Genomic DNA, 19,220 nt, shown 5'->3' with positions numbered 1-19,220 from the left:
CCTTCTCATTTCCCTCTCGATATATTTTTTTCTGGTATTTTCTTTGTGGTTACCATGGGACTTAAATATAACATCTTAACACTATAACAATATATTTGATTTGATACCAACTTAACTTAAATAGCATATGTGGACACTGTTTCTGTACCTGTCTGTTCACCACTTTTTTGTTGTACTTGTTGTAAATTATGTCTTTATGCATTGAATATCCAAAACCATAGGTATGTCATTACCTCTATGCATTTGCATTTTGGAAGTTGTAAGAAGTAAAAAGTGGACTTTCATACCAAAAAAATAAAATACAAAGGTACTGGCATTTATAATTTCCTGTATGGTTACCTTTACTGGAAGTCTGTATTTCTTTGTGACTCTTCCATCTACTCTAGTGTCTGAAGAACTCCCTGTAGAACTGCTTGAAGGGCAGGTTTAATGGAGATTCACTTTTGTTAATCCGGGAATGTTTTAATTTCTTCTTCACTTTTGAAAGAGAGTCTAGACAGATATAAAATTCTTGATTGGCGATTGTTTTCTTTCAGCACTTTAAATGATTCTGCCCATTGCCTTCTTGCTTCCATGGTTCCTGATGAGAAGTCAGCACTTAAACTTATTGGAACCCACCTGTACATAAAACTGCTTTCTGTTGCAGCTTTCAGAACTCTCTCCTTGTCCTTGACATTCAGTAGTTTGACCACTACATGTGGGCTTTAGGTTTGTTGGGCTTCTTGAATGTGTATATTTAATGTCTTTTGTTAAATTTGGGAAGTTTTATGCCATTATTTCTATTAATATTCCTTCTGCCCATTTCTCCTTTTCTTCTCTTGCTGGGAGTCCCAGAATGTGTGTGTTGGTATGATTGTTGGTGTCCCACAGGTCTCATAGACTTGTTTTAGTTTGTTAAAGTTGCCAGAATGTGTACACTTAGCCACCATCATTGTACACTCAAGACATTCCTAGATTATACCATTTCAGTTTTTATCATCCATCTTTCTTTCTAGTTTTATGTGTGCCCCCAGCCCTCCTTCCTCTATCATTCTTACATTCAGCTTCATTCATTGTACTTAGATTTTTGTGCTACAATCAGGTAGCATTATGCTATCCATTTCTGAATTTTTATAATCACTCTTGTTATACAATCTGTATCCCTTCAGCTCCAATTACCCAATCTCTACCCTATTTCTATCTCCTGTAACCTCTATTCTTAACTGAAATTCTCCAAGTTCATTCATTAACGTTAGTTCATATCTGTGAGACCATAGGTATTTGTCCTTTTGTTTCTGGCTAATCTCACTCAGCATAATGTCCTCAAGGTCCATCCACAATGTTACCTGCTTCATGACTTTATTCTGTCTTACAGCTGTGTAATACTCCATCATATGTGTATACCACAGCTTGTTTAGCCACTCATCTGTTGATGGACATTTGGGCTATTTCCATCTCTTGCCAACTGTAAATAATGCTGCTATAAACATTGGTGTGCAAATGTCCGTTTGTGTCCTTGCCCTCATGTCCTCTGAATAGATACCTAGCAATGGTATTCTGCATCATATAGCAATTTTATACTTAGCTTCCTGAGGAACCACCAAACTGCCTTCCACAGTGGTTGTACTATTTTACATCCCCACCAACAGTGGATGTGTTCCTCACTCTCCACATCCTCTCCAGCACTTGTTGTTTTCTGTTTTATTAATAATGGCCATTCTGGTCGGTGTGAGATGATATCTCATTGTGTGATTTGTATTTCCCTAATAGCCAGGGAACTTGAGCATCTTTTCATATGCCTATTAGCCATTTGTATTTCCTCTTCTGAGAAATGTCTGTTCATGTCCTTGTCCATTTTTTTATTGGGTTGTTTGTCTTTTTGTTAGAAACAGAATGGCTTTTAAAAAGGGAATTTACTGGGCGGGCCACGGTGGATCAGTAGGCAAGAATGCTTGCCTGCCATGCCAGAGGACCCGGGTTCGATTCCTGGTGCCTGCCCATGTAAAAAAAAAAAAAAATGCATAAAAAAAGGGAATTACTAAGTTGCAAGTTTACAGTTCTAAGGCCATGAAAATTTCCAAATTAAAGCACCAACGTGAGGTTATCTTCACTCAAGAAAGGGATGCTGTCTGGAACACCTCTTTCAGCTGGGAAGGCACATGGCGATATCTGCTAACCATCTCTCCCAGCTTCTCATTTCATAAGGATTCCCCAAGGGTGTTTTCCTTCTTCATCTCCAAAGGTCTCTGGCCGTGGGGCTATAAAGCTTCTTCCAAAATGGTTCCCTCTTAAAGGACCCTAATAAGCAACTACACCTTGAATGGATGGAGACACAGTTCCATGGAAGCACCTAATCAAAAGGTAACACCTACAATTGGATGGGCCACATCTCCATGGAAACAATAAAAAATGTCTCACCCATCAATACTGAATGAGGATTAAAGAACATAGCTTTTCTGGGTTATACAACAGTTTCAAACCAACACAGGCTTATTCACTTTTTTTTTCAGTCTTTTTCTTTCTGCTTCTCAGCCTGAATCATCTCAGTTGTCTTGTCTTTGAGCTCACTGATTCTTTATTTGTTAGGTACAATCTGCTGTTGAAATGCTCTTGGGAAATTTTCATTTCAGTTATTGTGGTCTTCAACTCTAGTAATTGTGTTTGGTTCCTTTTAAAATTTCTATATCTTTATTGAGATTCTCATCTTGTTCATTCATTGTTTTCTTAATATCCTTTAGTTGTTTCTCTGTATTTTTCTTCATCTCCTTGAGCATATTGAGGTTTATATTTTTAAAGTCTTTTTCTCATGTATCCAAAGTCTTGTCTCCTTCATTGATTTTTTTCTGATTTATCTTGTTCCTTTGGATGGGCCATCATATCCTATTTGTTTGTTTGTCTTGTTATATTTTCCTGCATGCAGTACATTTTAATATTTTAAGGTGTTATCTCTTGGATTTAGTCCCTGAACTATCTATTCCTTAAGTTTGTATCCAGCTAGTGATATGAGAAAGATTTCCTTGAGTATGAAGAGCTAACGAAAACAAACAAACCCAGCACAAAAATTACCTTTCACAGTCTTTGCCAGTTGGCCCTGTGTTAGCTGGTGCCCTCCTTCAGAATTGTGCTCTCCTTTCAGAAAGATCAGCCTAACACAAAAGTGAAATGCAAGGTCCTCTCTGTCTTTTATGAGACTGTATCTTCTGCTCATTCATGACCTTAGAAATTACCTTGTCTGAAGGAATCCAAATGTCCCCTCCACTCTCTATGAAATAGACTTTCTCCACTAATGGGTGCTCTGCTGTTTGACTTAAAGCCTGTAATTATTTACCCCAGGCTGCTTTGATTTAATTGTTTCTTACACTGCTTTAGCTGTCCATAAACTGCCTCTGCCTGCAGGGCAAGTTCTGTGAAAGTGAGCTAGAGAGCAGAAGGTTCCTAGTTCAGTTTTCCAGGCTGCCCTCCAATAGATTGGCACTGAAATACAGGAACCTCAGTATGCATATAGTGGTTATTCTGCTCCATCTGGTAGAGGACCAGGGACACACGATGGGACCACAAGGTGGCTCCTCACCATGCTAGTATGGGATTAAAGGAGGGCCCAGCAAGTGTCCCATGAGCTTCTCCTACCATTTTAAAGTTGATTTCTTTTTGATTCAGCATACACTGAATGTACCACGTGAGCAAGAAAACACAAAGAAGATATGATGGCCCATTCAACCCTTTAATTAGTTTCTGGAGTTTTGAGGAAGATGCCTCTGACATTTTGCTCCTTGTGGGGAGTGGCACCTTTGAGTGTCTTATACCATTATCTTGGTCAACCAGAAGTCTAGAGGCCTACTTTTTATTTGCCTATCTTTTCCATTTACTTAATTTCCCAAGTACTCCAACATTTCTGATACATGCCTGCCAATCATCTTTTCTAAATACTCATATACAAGGTACATGCAAGTTCCTTATTTTCCTGGAGTTTTCTCTCCCAGTGTCATCCATGCTGTACTAGGAACTCTCCCAACATTGTTGCATAATTGCCATTCTTGAATTTTCTTTTACTGTCATACCAGATCTTACCTTTGCTACTCTTTTGAGTTAGATGCTATGTTCATTACATCCCAAATATTCTCCAATTCTTAGTATTTTTCCTTAACTTGGGCAATATGACTTCCAGTATGGAACAGGGGTGGAAACTTTTTGAATTTTTGAATATCTGGAAATGTACTTATTCTTTCCTCACATTTAATTGATATTCTACCTGGGGAAAGCATTCTGGGTTGAAGGTCATTTCTCTTCAAAATGTTTACAGCATTGCTTCATTTGCTCTAAGCTTCTGATTTTACTATGAGAAGTCTGATATCAATTAGAATTTCCAATTTATTGAATAGAACCTGTTTTTTCTCCCTGGAAGATTTTAGGATATCCTCCTTTTACCTTGTCTTCTGAAATTTCAGGATCATATTAGAAATTTCTCTCATGAATTGAGAGGATTCTTCTTTTTCTCCTGTTTCTCATTGTAAGTTCTTACTCAAAATGGAAATTTTCAGAAGCTAAATGAAATCCACTACATATTTCAAACTGGAGAATAGGTTGTCCTTTTGTCACAATGAAGCAAAACATGCCTGAATAAAATGTTGGCCCTTGCTCAAATTTGCCAGTTTGGATGTTTTTCATGCCCCCAAAATGGCTGGTGAGAGCCTAGCATGGTAAAGTAAAGAAGAAAGTCTGAATCTCTCTGTGTTTGCAACTCTGAAGCTCAGCCAAGACATGAAGTCATGTTCAGGATCAAGAGATGGAGTAAAAGCTTAGAACATCACTAAATTGTAACAGATGAACTGGATTCCAACCAAAAATACAAATATCTTACAAATGCTGTGCTCACAAACAAATGTCTACACTATTATACCAAGAGGTTAGAGAAATGCAAGCAGAGGCTGGGATTTCCTTGCTGATGCAACCACTGCCTGTTCTAGAAAATAAAAGGAATATGGTTTTTGAGAGGCTGAAAGCAGGCAGGGCTCTCTGATATTAAATACACGCACATCCAAGTAATTATTCAGCTGTATAAACATGTTACCTGTACAATAGTCCTAACCAAAAACGGCTTGGATCTTGATGTATGCATCATAATGTGGCTGATAATGAGAGACAACTTTTTATCAGAATTTAGATCAATGTTTTTTAAAGTATCTAGGATTTTGGTAAAGTCCCCACATCTTATGTTTTATCCTTTAAAATTTAAAGACTGAGATTGAGTTTCAAGAAAAAGAAATTTGACCTGGGTATGCTTAGGCAAAGTAGGACATCTGGATGCACACTGTTCTTTTTTAGGTTACTCCTAACTCGGATTAATTAAATAAGAAATGGAGGATTAAGTTGAATTCTTGATATTCTCACAAGCAGTGTGAACAACCAAAGCTATAGGCTGAGCCCCCAGTCTTGGGGTTCGTTCATATGAAACTTAACCCCACAAAGGATGGATCAAGTCTACTTAAAATTTAGACCTAAGAGTCACCCCGAAGAGAGCCTCTTTTGTTGCTCAGATGTGGTCTCTCTCTCCAGCCAACACAACAAGCAATCTCACCACCCTCCCCCTGTCTATGTGGGACATGACTCCCAGGGTTGTGGACCTTCCTGGCAACGTGGGACAGAAATCCTAGAATGAACTGAGACTCAGCATCAAGGGATTGAGAAAAACCCTAGAATGAGCTGAGAATCAGCATCAAGAAATTGAGAAAACCTTCTCGACCAAAAGGGCAAGAGTGAAATGAGACAAAGTATCAATGGCTGAGAGATTCCAAACAGAGCCTAGAGGTTATCCTGGAGGTTATTCTTATGCATTAAGTAGATATCACCTTGTTATTCAAGATGTAATGGAGAGGCTGGAGGGATCTGCCTGAAAATGTAGAGCTGTGTACCAGTAGCCATATTTCTTGAGGATGATTGAATAATAATATAGCTTTCACAATGTGACTGTGTGATTATGAAAACCTTGTGTCTGATGCTCCTTTTATCTACCTTGTCAACAGATGACTAGAACATATGGAATAAAAATAGATAATAGGGGAACAAATGTTAAAATAAATTTAGTTTGAAATGCTAGTGATCAATGAAAGCGAGGGGTAAGGGGTATGGTATGTATAATCTTTTTTTTCTGTTTTCATTTTATTTCTTTTTCTGTTGTCTTTTTATTTCTTTTTCTGAATTGATGCAAATATTCTAAGAAATGATGAATATGCAACTAAGTGATGATATTGTGAATTACTGATTATATATGTTAATGTTTTAGTTCGTTTGTTAAATTTTTTTAATTAATAAATAAATTTTTAAAAAGTTACAAATGTTTGCGTTTGGTGTTTTTTTGGTATTTAAAAAAAAATAAAAAATAATTAGTTAAAAAAATTCCCCTAAAAAAAACAAAAAGAAATGGAGGATTTATCCAAATAAATATTTTTAAAGAGAAGAAATCTGTAAGCTTGCCAAAGTACGATTTATTAGACTGCTTAAAAACATATAAGTTTAAATGGTAATAAAAAGATATAAAGTATCTGGGAGAAAAATGAAAATCCAGTCGATCATCAGTGTTAGGTTTATATGACACCAATCATCTGAAGTTTTTGTTTGCTTGTTTGGAGGTATAGCATCCATACTGTAAAGAACAGAACTCTTATAGGTATATAGCCAAATGAATTTTTACACATGTGCATAAACCCATGTAACCACCATCTGGAGGAAGATATACAATACTTTCAGCACCCCAGGAGGTTCCCTCCTGCCATTCATTTTCTCTCTGAAACCTTAACCCAACACTCACTCCAAGGTAACCTCAATTCTGACTGTCTAGGGAGGTTTAAAATGTTTGCTCAAATAGCTGGGTTTCTACAACTATAAGAATGTTCTGTGTAAAAAAAATACTTGAGCCTAACTTTTCAATACTCTTCTGTGTCGTTCAGTCCCAGTACTACACCCATGAAGGCATTCATCTTCTTTCCTGGCACTTTTCTCAGTTTCTATAATTCTCTACAAATGAATTCTCTACAAGGATGATGGAAACAAAACAAAACAAAATTCACCTTTTATCTGTTGGGAACTGTGTTAGTCAAGATTCTCTGGAGAAACAGAACTAACAGGAGAGATCTGTAATATGAGATTTATAAAGGTATCTCAAGCAACTGTGGGAATTGAAGAGTCCAAAATCCATAGGGCAGGCTGTGAAGCTGGCAGATCCTATGAAGGGTCCGGATGAACTCCACAGGAGATGTTTACTGGCTGAAGAAGCAGTGAAGAAAGCGCTCTTCTCCCTTAAAACCCTTCAACTGATTGGATTATCTCATTGTGCGTGACACTCCTTAGTTGATCCCAGATGTAATCAGCCACAAATGCAATCACCTGACTGATGACTTAATACGGCAGCCTTCCGGTTTATCAACCAGCCATGAAATATCCTTGCAGCTAACAATCAGGCCAGTGCTTACCTGACCAGACAGCTGGACCTCATCACTTTTCCAGGTTGACACCAGAACCTAATCATCACAGGAAGTGTTTGAAGTATCCTCTTTACCTACTTGAATTTCTCTTTTAGTGGAGTGTAAAAACCACAAAAAGAACTATTAAAAACAAACAAACCACAAAGAGTTTAATTAACTGTCCATAGTCAGGACATGTTAAATGAAAAGAGCAACAACAAGATAACATATACCACATTCCATTTTTGGCAGTAAAAGGGTCTGGGCTCTATGATTTACAATTTGTGTGCTCTTAGATAAGTTATTTATTCCAAGCCTGAGTTCTTATCAGTAAAATAAAGATAAGAGCATAAACCTCCTGGTGTCAGTATGAGGTTTACACCACTTTTGACACATATATGCATTTTGTTTGCTATTACCAATACTAATAAACTATTAATATTAATTGACTATAATAATGTATTATTAAACTACTAATATGTGTGTCTATATTAATTATTAATAATCACATTATTTAAATTTTTTAAATCTTTAGTTAAATTTTTTAAGTGATATCCAAATATTTTCTCCATATAATGGGATAATCCATTGATTCTCTTTCTTGAACCAATTATATCTGTACATTTTGGATTATTTTAGGCTGCTAGCAAATATATTTTTAGAAAAATACTATACTTAGTAGAGACTTAAGGGATCATGTAATTTCTTTTAGTTCAAACCGCTTATTTTTTTTTTTAAGAGATGAACTGAGGTTCAATGACTTGCTTAAAGTTATTCAGAAGTGACAGAACTGGGTCTTGAACCTAGTTTTGTTAGTTCTACATTCTCAGTTCTGTTTCATGAGCAGAGGCATTTCCCTGTGGTAAAGTATTCAATTAAATGTTGGTGATAAACCAGAGAATTACTGAGCTTCTTAGGAGATAAAGTGAATGAAAATAGCTAAAAATAAGAAATATTACAAAGCAAAATTTTTTCATTTGTGGTTACTTTCTTTACTTGTGCAGTTTGGAATTTTTTGCTGTGGATCAGTAGAAATATATTTACATTGCTGGAAGTGTTACATTTAAAAAAGTACACACACAACCAACTTTAAATTAAAACACACCACATCATAGGTTACTGTCTCTTAGAAAAGATCCCCCTCCCCACTGATGGACTTTTGCCCCCTGAAATGTCACCAATAAGAAGACTCTCTATTGGGAAATTACATTTTTTTAAATCTCTTCTAATCTTCTCACAGATTTATTTACACATCCTGTCAGTATAATATACAACTTTACAGTGTAAACACCTTGTTTATGTGTCCTTTTAAAGGTCTTCCCCTGTCTTAGTCCTCTTTCATTCTTTCTACTTTAGATTTTAACAGTTGTCCTTAAATCAGTGGGAGTTTTGTACATTGTTTTCATTTTCTTCTCTGTTCTTTCTGTGGTTAACTCTTATCTTCCCTTATTGCTTGACTAATCTTGTTTTCCCATTTATGCAAATGTCATATTTAATTCTGGCAGTTTTTGCTTTTTTTGTCTTTTCAATTTTCTGACTCATTTCTCTTTCCATACCTTAATTTCCAAGTTGATTTTCCATGTTTTTTTCCCTAAATATATGTCGTTCATCTACTTCCCTAAATAATGACATCCATTATATATAGATCTCTGAGTAATCATTCCATTTTCAACTACTGATTCAGTATTTTTAAGTGCTTTACATTGTGAGTACCTTCAAATGTGAAAAGATTTAATATAGTCTCTATACTTAATATTATTCCCTATGTACAGTTGAAAAAAACCACTTTTACTATATAGCGATAATTCACATTTCATAAGCATCCAATTTACAAATAACTACCTTATCTCTGCATATCTACACCCATTAGAAACCTCAAACCGATCCTGTGGATCTCTTAGAGAAGCAAAAGAAGGGTTGAAGCTAGGAGAAGTAGGAATGGTTATAAGAACTGTCCTAAGAAGAAGTTAACTAACAAATATCCTCCTACTTCACATTTTCACACTCCAAATATCTCTTCCTGGGAACGTTAAGGGGTATCAAACTTGAATGCCTTGAAGTTCATGATAATAAGATGGCTTTCCTAACACCTAGCAGAGACATCAGGAAATAGTTGTTCATTTGTTTGTTTCTATTAAAGAAGTTGTAAGTTTATAGAAAAATCATACATAAAATAGAGTTCCCTTATATTACCTTATTATTAACACCTTGCCCTAGTGTGGTACATTCTTACAGGTCATCAAAGAACATTTTTATAATTGTAGTATTAACTATAATCCATTGTTTACAATAGGTTCACTGTTATACAGTCGTATGTTGTTTTTAAATTTTTATTTTGGTAACAGATACATAACCTAAAATTACCCCCTTAACCATGTTCAAATATATAATTCACTGCTGTTAATTAAATTCCCGTGTCGTGCTGCCATTACCAGTGTCCATTACCAAAACTTTTCCATCATCCTAAGTGGAAACTCTGTTCAATTAAGCATTAACTCCCCATTCCCTTCCCTCACTGGTAACCTGTATTCTAGTTTCTGATTCTGTGAATTTTCTTATTCTGATTATGTTCTGTCAGGAAGATCATACAATATTTTTCCTGGAGATGGAGTTTAAACCCTGTGTCTGAGAATAAAAAAAAAACTGTTTGCAAAGTCCCCTTGGGGCACTGGGGAGAAAAGAGGAAATATCAAACTTCCCAATCTGGAGAATTCCTGATATCCTTACAAGTAGTGAAGACAATCAATTCAATAGGCCAAGCCCTTGATCTTGGGGCTCACCCCTATGAAACTTATTCCTGTAAAGGAAAAGCTAAGCCTTCTAATAACTATGCCCAAGAATCACCCCCAGAGAACCTCTTTTGTTGCTTAGAAGTGGCCTCTCTCTCTAAGAGAAGTGCAGGGCCAGGAATTGAACCTAGGTCTCCCTCATGGCAGGCAAAAATTCTACCTCTGAACTACCCTTGTGCCCCTAAATTTGCTTTTATTTTAGGTGCATCGTTGTTGCTCTTCTCCCTCTTGTTTCTGTCACTGGATCTGATTTTACTTTGTCTCCCTGGACTCTTGTCCTTCAGCCAAAGTCCTTGTACAGTCAGTTTTGGCCTCCGTTTCTATTTCACTGTTCACTTCTGTCCTCTTTCAGTCTCCCCTGCAACATATCAATCCTCGACGCGGCCTTTTTCTGGGCACACAATTTCTCTCTCCTTGAATAATTTTATGTCCGTTCATTATTGCTTTAGCACTTTGAAGTACTATCTCTGTCTTCTAATAAGCTCTTATTTTTTCTTAACGTATATTAATCTTTAATGTATTTTACTTTTTCTCACCAATATTCCATTTTATGAAACGAGTCTACCCGAAAGAGGTCAATTTCTCTTTGGTGATTAAAGTTAGCATTTCTTTTTCTGGCCGATTCTTAAATGCTCCAACAGACTCCCTTATATGCTTTCTCCTTCCTAGCTGCCTTCCTCCTTTCCTTTCTTATCTCTCACCTCAACTTTGTTCTTCTTGTTGGGTCTCCCCACAAAGGTAGTGTCTCTTTTATTTCTCCTATCATTTTGAGTGAATTCTTCATGCATCCACACATGCATTCTATCCAGACTTCTGATCCTTCCCAGTGTCGGAACAACACCAGCTCTTTTCCCAAGAGTCACATGTACTTTGAAAACATTTGCATATCTGCCTTTCTTGTGTTCTCATTCTCTCCCAAGTTGCCTTCCTTTCTCTTGTAAAGTGAAGACTAGACAAGAACATTACAGTTTGGGGCCACTGGAAGCTTAGGTTGGTGTAAGTGTCTTTCTCCAGGCTGTTCATGCACTATTACTTCAGCAGGATATGGACAGTGACTTCTTCCAGGGAACCCACGCCCGCCAATAGTTCTGAGTTGCCTTAGCTCTTAGGCTGTAAAATGATAGCCTCCTGGGTTAACAGGGTAATGGGAAAGGTCAAGGGCTAACGAAGTTCTGAGATTTATTTTTTTATTTTTAGGCAGGGCTTCATTTTCGTTGGTTTAAGGGTGCCTATGTGCTCGAGGTAGAAAAGTGGGGAGATCGTGAGCATTCGAATCATGACAGCCAAGGAGAGGGAGAGGCATAATTTCCTCCTTGGATCTCTTCTCGAGCATTAAACAATCTTACTCGTGCGTTCTCTTTGATTCTCAGGTGTAGTTTATAATGGCCTTCGCTTTCTATTTAAATAACACGACAACTCAATAGTATGTTATCAACAGTTATTGCCGTTAAGGGCTCTGTCTTACTGGACACTCAAGTGCAGTTGAATGTTATCCCAGCATAACACTATGTGCTGATATCCTTTACTTATGGTTATTTTATTCCTAATTAGCACATTAATTCAGGCGTTTATATTTCACATGCATTTGTACTCCTTTTAAACCTCATTCCCCCCCGCCCTGAATTCAAAGTAAATGAGCCATTATGTGTTTGCATTATATTTATTGAGCACATACCATATGCTTTTCACATTAACGATGTATTGAGTGCCTAGCCGGGCACTTTTTTTTTATTAATAGCTTTATTGAGATATAATTCACGCACTATATATTTTACCCATTTAAAATGTACAGTTCTTTGGTTTTTGGTATTTTTACAGAGTTGTGCAACCATCACCACATGGGACGGTTAGTGTCTCATCATTGGGGGTCCAGGCATCATTGGCGTGTGGCCTCCCATGGGTGGCCTTATTCCAGGAGTAGATCCCACTGGTATCATCTCAGCAGGAGGAGGACCTATCATTGGCATCGGGGTGGGGGGCATATGGGTGCTGGCATCATACCAGGGCAAGGAGTGCCCAGGAGACTGGGGGGGAGGTGGGATCATCACCCCTGCAGGAGGAGGAGCAGAAAATAGAGTAGGAGTATCTTTCCTTGTTGAAATTCAGCCATTGTTTTGTCAGTCATGCTCTGAGCCTGCTCTCCCATCCATTTCTGATAGTAGTCTTTCACATTCTCTTCATGTTTCCTACGGCTGCAGTGTGTCTTTCTCACAGATGGAGAGTCATGAGTAAGGCATGTATTGCAGTAGTCAAAATAAAACTTGGGCATGTTGCTCTGCGAGCCATTGGTCGCTTCATTTATAAAGGGAATTTATTAAATTACAAGTTCACAGTTCTTAGACCATAAAAATCTGCAAACCAAGGCATCCAGAAAAAGATACCTTGACTCAAGAAAGGCTGATATGGGAAGGCATGTGGCTTGCATCTGCTGGTCCTTTGGCTTCTGGTTTCAAACAGGTTTCCCGGGGGTGTTTTCTTTCTGCATCTCCAAATGTCTCTCTCTGGCTCAGCTCTGAACTTTTTCTCAAAATGCTTCCCTTTTGAAGAACTCTAGTAGCTGCATTAAGACCTCAACTAAAAAGAAAAAAGAGAAAAAAAAAAAAAGACCCACCTTGAATGGGCAGAGATAAATCTCCATGGAAACAACTTAATAAAAAAAGATCCCACCCTACAATACTGAATTAGGACTAACGAACTTGGCTTTTCTGGGGTACCCAACAGCTTCAAACAAGCACATTAGGTTATGGTAAGTCTATGTTTAACCAATCAAGAAACTGCCAAAGCTTCCAAAGCTTCTCCACAAATTTTACATTCCCACTAGCAGTGTATGAGGGTTTCAATTTCTCCACCTCCTCACCAACACTTTTTCTTATTTGGCTTTTTCATTATAGCCATCTGTGATACTAAGTTCATGAGTCAACTTGCTGTTTACAGTGTCCAATTTCTTGGTCAAGGAAGCACTAGCCTAACTGTTATTGTGAGGGTATTTCATGGATTTAAATCATTACTCAGTTGATTGCATCTATAGCTGATTACATCTACAGTTAACAAATGGAAGATGTCTCATCCAATCAGTCTTAAAAGGAGAACTGATGATTTTAGCAGTCAGAAAGAATCTCTCTGTACCTCACCCAGCCAGCTTCTCCTGGGATTTGCCCTATAGAATTTGAACTTGCCAATCCCCATGATCACATTAGCCAATTCATGTAACAAATTTCACAATGTTTACATACATATATATCCTGCTGGTTCTGTTCCTCTGGAGAGCTCTGATTAATACATCATTTTAGTGGATGTGTAGTGGTATCTTACTGTGTTTTTTATTTCTGTTTCCCTGATGGCTAATGATGATGGGCATCTTTTCATGTACTTATTGGTCAGTTGTATATCCTTCTTTGGAGAAATGTCTATTTAGATCCTTTGTATCTGGAATATCTTAAGCACTCATTAGATATTTTGTATTAATTATATTAGTTACAAAATATAATTGTCACAGTAATCATGTTACATTTTATTGTGTTGATTTTATAGATAAGGGTTAGAGGAGGAAATGATTTACTCAAGGCCACAGAATAGTCAGTTAGTTGTTTATTTAAGCCTTTGGACGTCACCTCTCTAATACCAAGGCCAAGATGCCGTGGGGGATGTCTCCACCTAATAGTTATAAATAAGAACAAGGCCGGTGAGGAAATGCCGCTCACGATTGGTACTTTATATCTTCCCGACTGAATCGCAAAAGCCTACAAATCAGAGTATTTGTCCTTGACCTTGAATTAATCTATCTGCTCAGTACATTTCATTCTTGTAGAGTTAATTTGTTACTTGTCTTTTATTTGGTTAGTTGCAAGCCAACTTATTTAGCAAGTTTCAGAGATAAGATTGAAGAAAACAGTAGTCTTGTTACCCCTTACTTTAAACATTTGGAGGAGAACCATTCCTCAAATGTCAAAGGTCATTCAAAAAGATATGTTTGTTTCATAATCAACAAGGAAGATAATCAACATTCGTATCAGTGCTGCTTTTAAAACACCATACATTATGAATTCGGGGGATCCGGTCCAGTAAAGTTAAAAAGAACAGTCTTTAAGGGTTGAGATTTATCTCTGTAAAGATCATTTCTTTGGCCAATCCTATTTAATGTCCCCAAACAGTGCTGAATCATTTCTGACACCCCTTATCCTCCTATATGTTGCTTCCCTTTTCCTACTCGGTTTCACCATGAAGTTTCTCCGACTCTGAGTTTCCAGAAGAGCGATAGGCTTTCTCTTTGAGTTGTGGAGTTTGCTGCAAGCAGTAGATTGGGTTGGTCAGCTGCAGCTCTGCTCCGTGCACCCTAGAGTGACACCACGACATGTAAAAGAGTTCTGCGTGTTTTCTGCCATGTTGCCCACCAGCAGAGGCTTAACTGTGCAGATGCAGAACAGCTTTGGCAATCCACCAGTGTAAATTAATGGAAACACTCATTATTCGGCCACATTCCACCACTGACCAGGTGTTGAGCTGAATCCAGTTCTGATTTTATTTCTTCTGTCCTTTCACTAAATAGTTAATAATAGAAACAATTTTAATTTACATGTGCCAACGTACTCCTCTTTTGCTATGGACTTACTCTGAAGCAATGTGTTCTTTTCATAGACCTGAGACGTGCTAGAAGTGTTTTTTTTTTTCCCGGATGCATTAAAATTGTGATAGTCAAAATAAAATTCGGCTCCATTCTGGACTAAGCAGCAAGAAAGCAATTTTTTTTAACTTTATTGTATAATATAACATATATACAAAGCAAAGAAAGGAAAAAGCAAATTTTCAAAGCACACTTCAACAAGTAGTTACAGGACAAATCTCAGAGTTTGTCATGGGCTATCGTACCATCATCTCAGATTTTTTCTTCTAGCTGCTCCAGAACATTGGAGGCTAGAAGGAATAAATATTTTTTTTATCATCACAATCGACTTTTTTTAAAAAAGCAATTTTTGACATCAGTGCACACAAGCCCCTTAGCGTGGTGGTTTTTGTGGGAAGATGTTAGCATATAAAGTGCACTGCTCTAAGTTAGAATCCTATAAGCCCTTAGAACAGGTCATCACCTTAAAGGCCCCCATATCTAGCCTCTCCTTCAGTGAAGAACTGTCTCTACCATGGCCCTAATGAGCGGTCACCTAGCATCTGCTGAAGTACTTCCAGTAATGGGGAGCTCCCTCCTCACAGGTGGATCCAACTGTGGATCCTTTTCACTGTTGTAAACTTCCAGTGCTTAGAATTTTCTTCCTTATGCCGTGCTTTTCACAGCATTCTCAGACTTTCCTTGCAAAGAAGGTCTTTTTTTTTCTTTCTGTAGTAGTTAGATTCGGTTGTCAACTTGGCCAGGTGAAGGCACCTAGTTCTGTTGCTGTGGACATGAGCCAATGGTACCTGAACCTCATCTGTTGCTGATGACACCTGCAGTCAGCTAAGAGAGGTGCCTGTTGTAATGAATGGTGTTTGATTTAATTGGCTGGTGCTTAATGAGAGAGCTCAACGTAGCACAGCCCAAGCAGCTCAGGATATATCATCTCAGCACTTGCAGCTCAGCCCAGGCCTTTGGAGATGAGAGAGGAATCACCACAGGGAAAGTTGTTGGAACCCAGAGGCCTGGAGAAAAGGCCAGCAGAGATCGTCCTGTGCCTTCCCACGTAAGGAAGAACCTCAGATGAAAGTTAGCTGCCTTTCCTCTGAAGAAATAATGAAATAAATCCCCTTTTATTAAAAGCCAGTCCATCTCTAATGTGTTGCATTCTGGCAGCTAGCAAACTAGAACTCTTTCCAATAATGATATTGTCAGAAAGGCAATTCTGTACAATAGGTACAGAAGGTAAATTAGTAAACCTTTCACTTTAAAATGTTCAATGGATGGTAAAACTGCAAAATCCCAAAAGCTAACTCCCAAACCAGTCATAAACTGATAATCCAATTAACATTAGATACCTGGAAATTAAAAATGCTGAATATGCATTATTCTGAACAACTATGTTATGGAAAGTATTGTGTGTTCTAAATTCTCTAGTCTAGATAAATTTTTTATGGCAGACAGTAGTAATAGAACTTATATTGAAGACTAGAAATTTAATGGATAACATTTACTGGCAAATTGTGTTACAATCCCTAATACACCACAATTTTGACTAGTCTTGCTTTGTTCTTTGATGGTATTTTAGTTTATTTATGATTATAGAGATTTGACTTTGATTTCAAATACATTTATGTGCAAATTAGATATAAAGATAAATAGAACGTGTTTTTGCCTCTGTGTATATTTTTAAAATCTTGAAAATTCTGTGAAATAATTCAACATCCCCTCCTAGATAAACTACTTTAGTTCTTAATTTATAGCATGAGGACACTTCTACCTTTCACTTCTATAACAACAGTGAAATTGCATTTAAAATACCTTTTCCAAAGTGGCTTCTTTTGTTGTTGTTGTTATGTTACTGTGTTTATTTTTACCCTATCAATTCAAGAATGTCACTGCAAACTTTTCAGGTTATTCTTGGGAGAAGGGCCTCATGCCTCACAGCAAAGGTGCTTTAGAAATGGTGTGTCCAGGCATCCTGGTTTGCAGTGCTGCATTATGCCCAGTTTAACATTTGTCCTGGCAAAAAAAAAAAAAAAAAAAGATGTCCTGGGTTTTACAATAAATTCTATGATGTCCCTTCTTAGAGTTTCTTAGAGAGCCAATATTCTCATTTAGAGAGGATGAAATTGAAGACTAGAGAAGTTAAATGATGTGCTGGTTTGAAAGTGTTGTGTACCCTAGAAAAGACATGTCCTTTAATCCTCATTCAATATTGTAGGGTAGAAATTTTGATTGGATTACTTCTATGGAGATGTGACACACCCAAATGTTGGTGTGACCTTTTTATTAGATGGAGATGTGACTCTGCCCATTCAAGGTGGGTCTTGAATTGTGTACTCTAGCCCTTTCTAAGGGAAAGCATTTTGGAGTTGCTTCTCAACCAACAGAGATGCAGACATATGGAGATGCTTAGAGTGCCGACAGAGAGAAGTAAATGTCCCTAGACAGGGACATTTGGAGATGCAGAGCCCAGCAGACATCGCCATGTGTCTTCCCATGAGATGCTAAGAAAGCCAGAACCCAGAGTTGTGTCCTAAGTAAAGGCCCACAGATGCTTTGAGAGCAAACCACTGGTATCAGAAGCTGGAAGCAAGGGAACCAAGAACAAGTACTAGCAGACGCCATCCCCATGCCTTCCCATGTGACAGACATTGGCCTTTCTTGAGTCAAGCTATCTTTCTCTGGATGCCTTAGTTTGGAAATTTTTATGGCCTTAGAACTGCAAACTTGTAACTTGATAAATTCCCTTTATAAAAGCCATTCCATATCTGGTATATCTGGTATATTGTATTCCAGCAGCATTAAACTGCTAATGCATTAGCAGTTTAAAACTAATACAAATGACTTTCACAAGATCTCCCACCACAAGTTGGTATCTGAGCAGGGCCTGGAATCTATAGCCCATCTGCAATAATGAGAGTGGTCCTTTCATCATCCAGGCTCTGCCTTCTCTAAATGAGCATTTGAGTTCTAGGTGACAGCTTGTGAGGCCCTGCAAACCAGGTTGCATTAGCAAGTTATAAAGCAGTCCCAGCAGAGGTTATGGTGATCTTAAGCCAACAACCAGCTTTGTGCTAAGGGCTCCCATCCCTGAAGAACAGTGTTAGGTCAAGCTCTGCTGACCCACCCTCCTGTCCCTCAGTCATCCTAAACCCAGTTCCTTTCAAATGAAATAAACTATTTCTATTTTAACCACTTGATGCTCCCATAAAATCATTTCTATTTCTCTTTAGTCTTGTAACTCACATTGGAAAATAAGTTCTTCTAAAGTTGTGCCTAAATGTTTTTTTAATGGAAAAGTTAAAAAAGAAAACTGGCTAATGATACTAGGTTAAAGAAATGAACAGCAGAGACCAGAATGCAAGGTATGAATGACCAAACAATGAAAGCTGAAATTATAGTGGATTTAGGCTTTGAGACCGAAAGTTAATGGCTCCCTGCCGTGAGTTCCTTAGTGGGAAGTTAAAACGTCCTGGTCTCAGTAGTAAGAGCAAGAGGTCTCATTTAATTAAACAAACGTTAGTCTTCAGAGCAAACGCCTAAAGAGAAGTCACTTCTTATTGCTGATAGTTTCTTCTTTCTTACCCTGACATGGATTAATAACCAGGGTTTGATCTTTGCTATAATATATACACAAATACACGTATATACATGGCCCAACAACTGTTGCCAATTCTTGAAACTAACAGAGAAAGCAGGAAACTTCCTCAGCACATCCTTACTTTGTATTTAGCCAGCAATTTGTGGCTGTTTCCCAAGGCTGCAGGGAGGATGTGGTAGATGGGAGTGGGGGTTCCTTCCCTATTCCCAAGAACAGGCCATAACTAGGGACAGAAAGTGTCCTACAATATGGCAAGCATGTTTTAGAGTCTTGGAATAGGAGGGAGAGCTGTGGGTGTTTCACTGGCCTCTTTAGTTTTTCAAATCCATTCAGATACAAGATTTGTATATATTTGGGTGGTTCAGTTGCTTAAATGATCACTGAGGATTAAAAGAATTCTGGAGCCTCCAAACCCCTGCTGTGTCACTAACCTACCAGCTGTTGCGAGAGCGCATTTTTTCAGCTGCCCAACTCTTCCAATGCCAGTGGAAATAAGCACAGAATTGGCTTCTTTTCTGAGACCTAATTAGGATTAAACTTCCCAACTGGTGGCAGAATAAATAATAAACTACCTGTGCCTTTGTGCATGCCATTTCCTCTGCCCACAAAGTCTTTCGCCTGTCACTGCATTTCCAGACCCTTCCCAGGGAAGAGATCTCGACGCCTTGTATTTTTTTTTTTTTTTTTCAACATGGGCAGGAACCGGGAATCAAACCCGGGTCCTCTGGCATGGCAGGCAAATACTCTGCCTGCTAAGCCACCATGGCCTGCCCTTGATACCTTGT

The 19,220-nt window shown here is 37.9% G+C and overlaps 1 long non-coding RNA gene and 1 pseudogene across 16 annotated transcripts in view; one reads left to right on the top strand and one right to left on the bottom strand.

Moving 5' to 3' along the window:
- Positions 1 to 19,220, top strand: part of LOC143667142 (uncharacterized) — a 142,311-nt gene that overhangs the window by 18,008 nt on the left and 105,083 nt on the right. The gene's annotated exons all lie outside the window — the stretch shown is intronic.
- LOC143667783 (U1 small nuclear ribonucleoprotein C pseudogene) lies at positions 11,935 to 12,494 on the bottom strand (annotated as a pseudogene).

The sequence above is a fragment of the Tamandua tetradactyla genome, chromosome 23, assembly GCF_023851605.1.
Source record: "Tamandua tetradactyla isolate mTamTet1 chromosome 23, mTamTet1.pri, whole genome shotgun sequence".
Lineage (NCBI taxonomy): Eukaryota > Metazoa > Chordata > Mammalia > Pilosa > Myrmecophagidae > Tamandua > Tamandua tetradactyla.
Note: the sequence above shows the minus strand (reverse complement) of the source record. Positions and strands in the feature narration are given on the sequence as shown.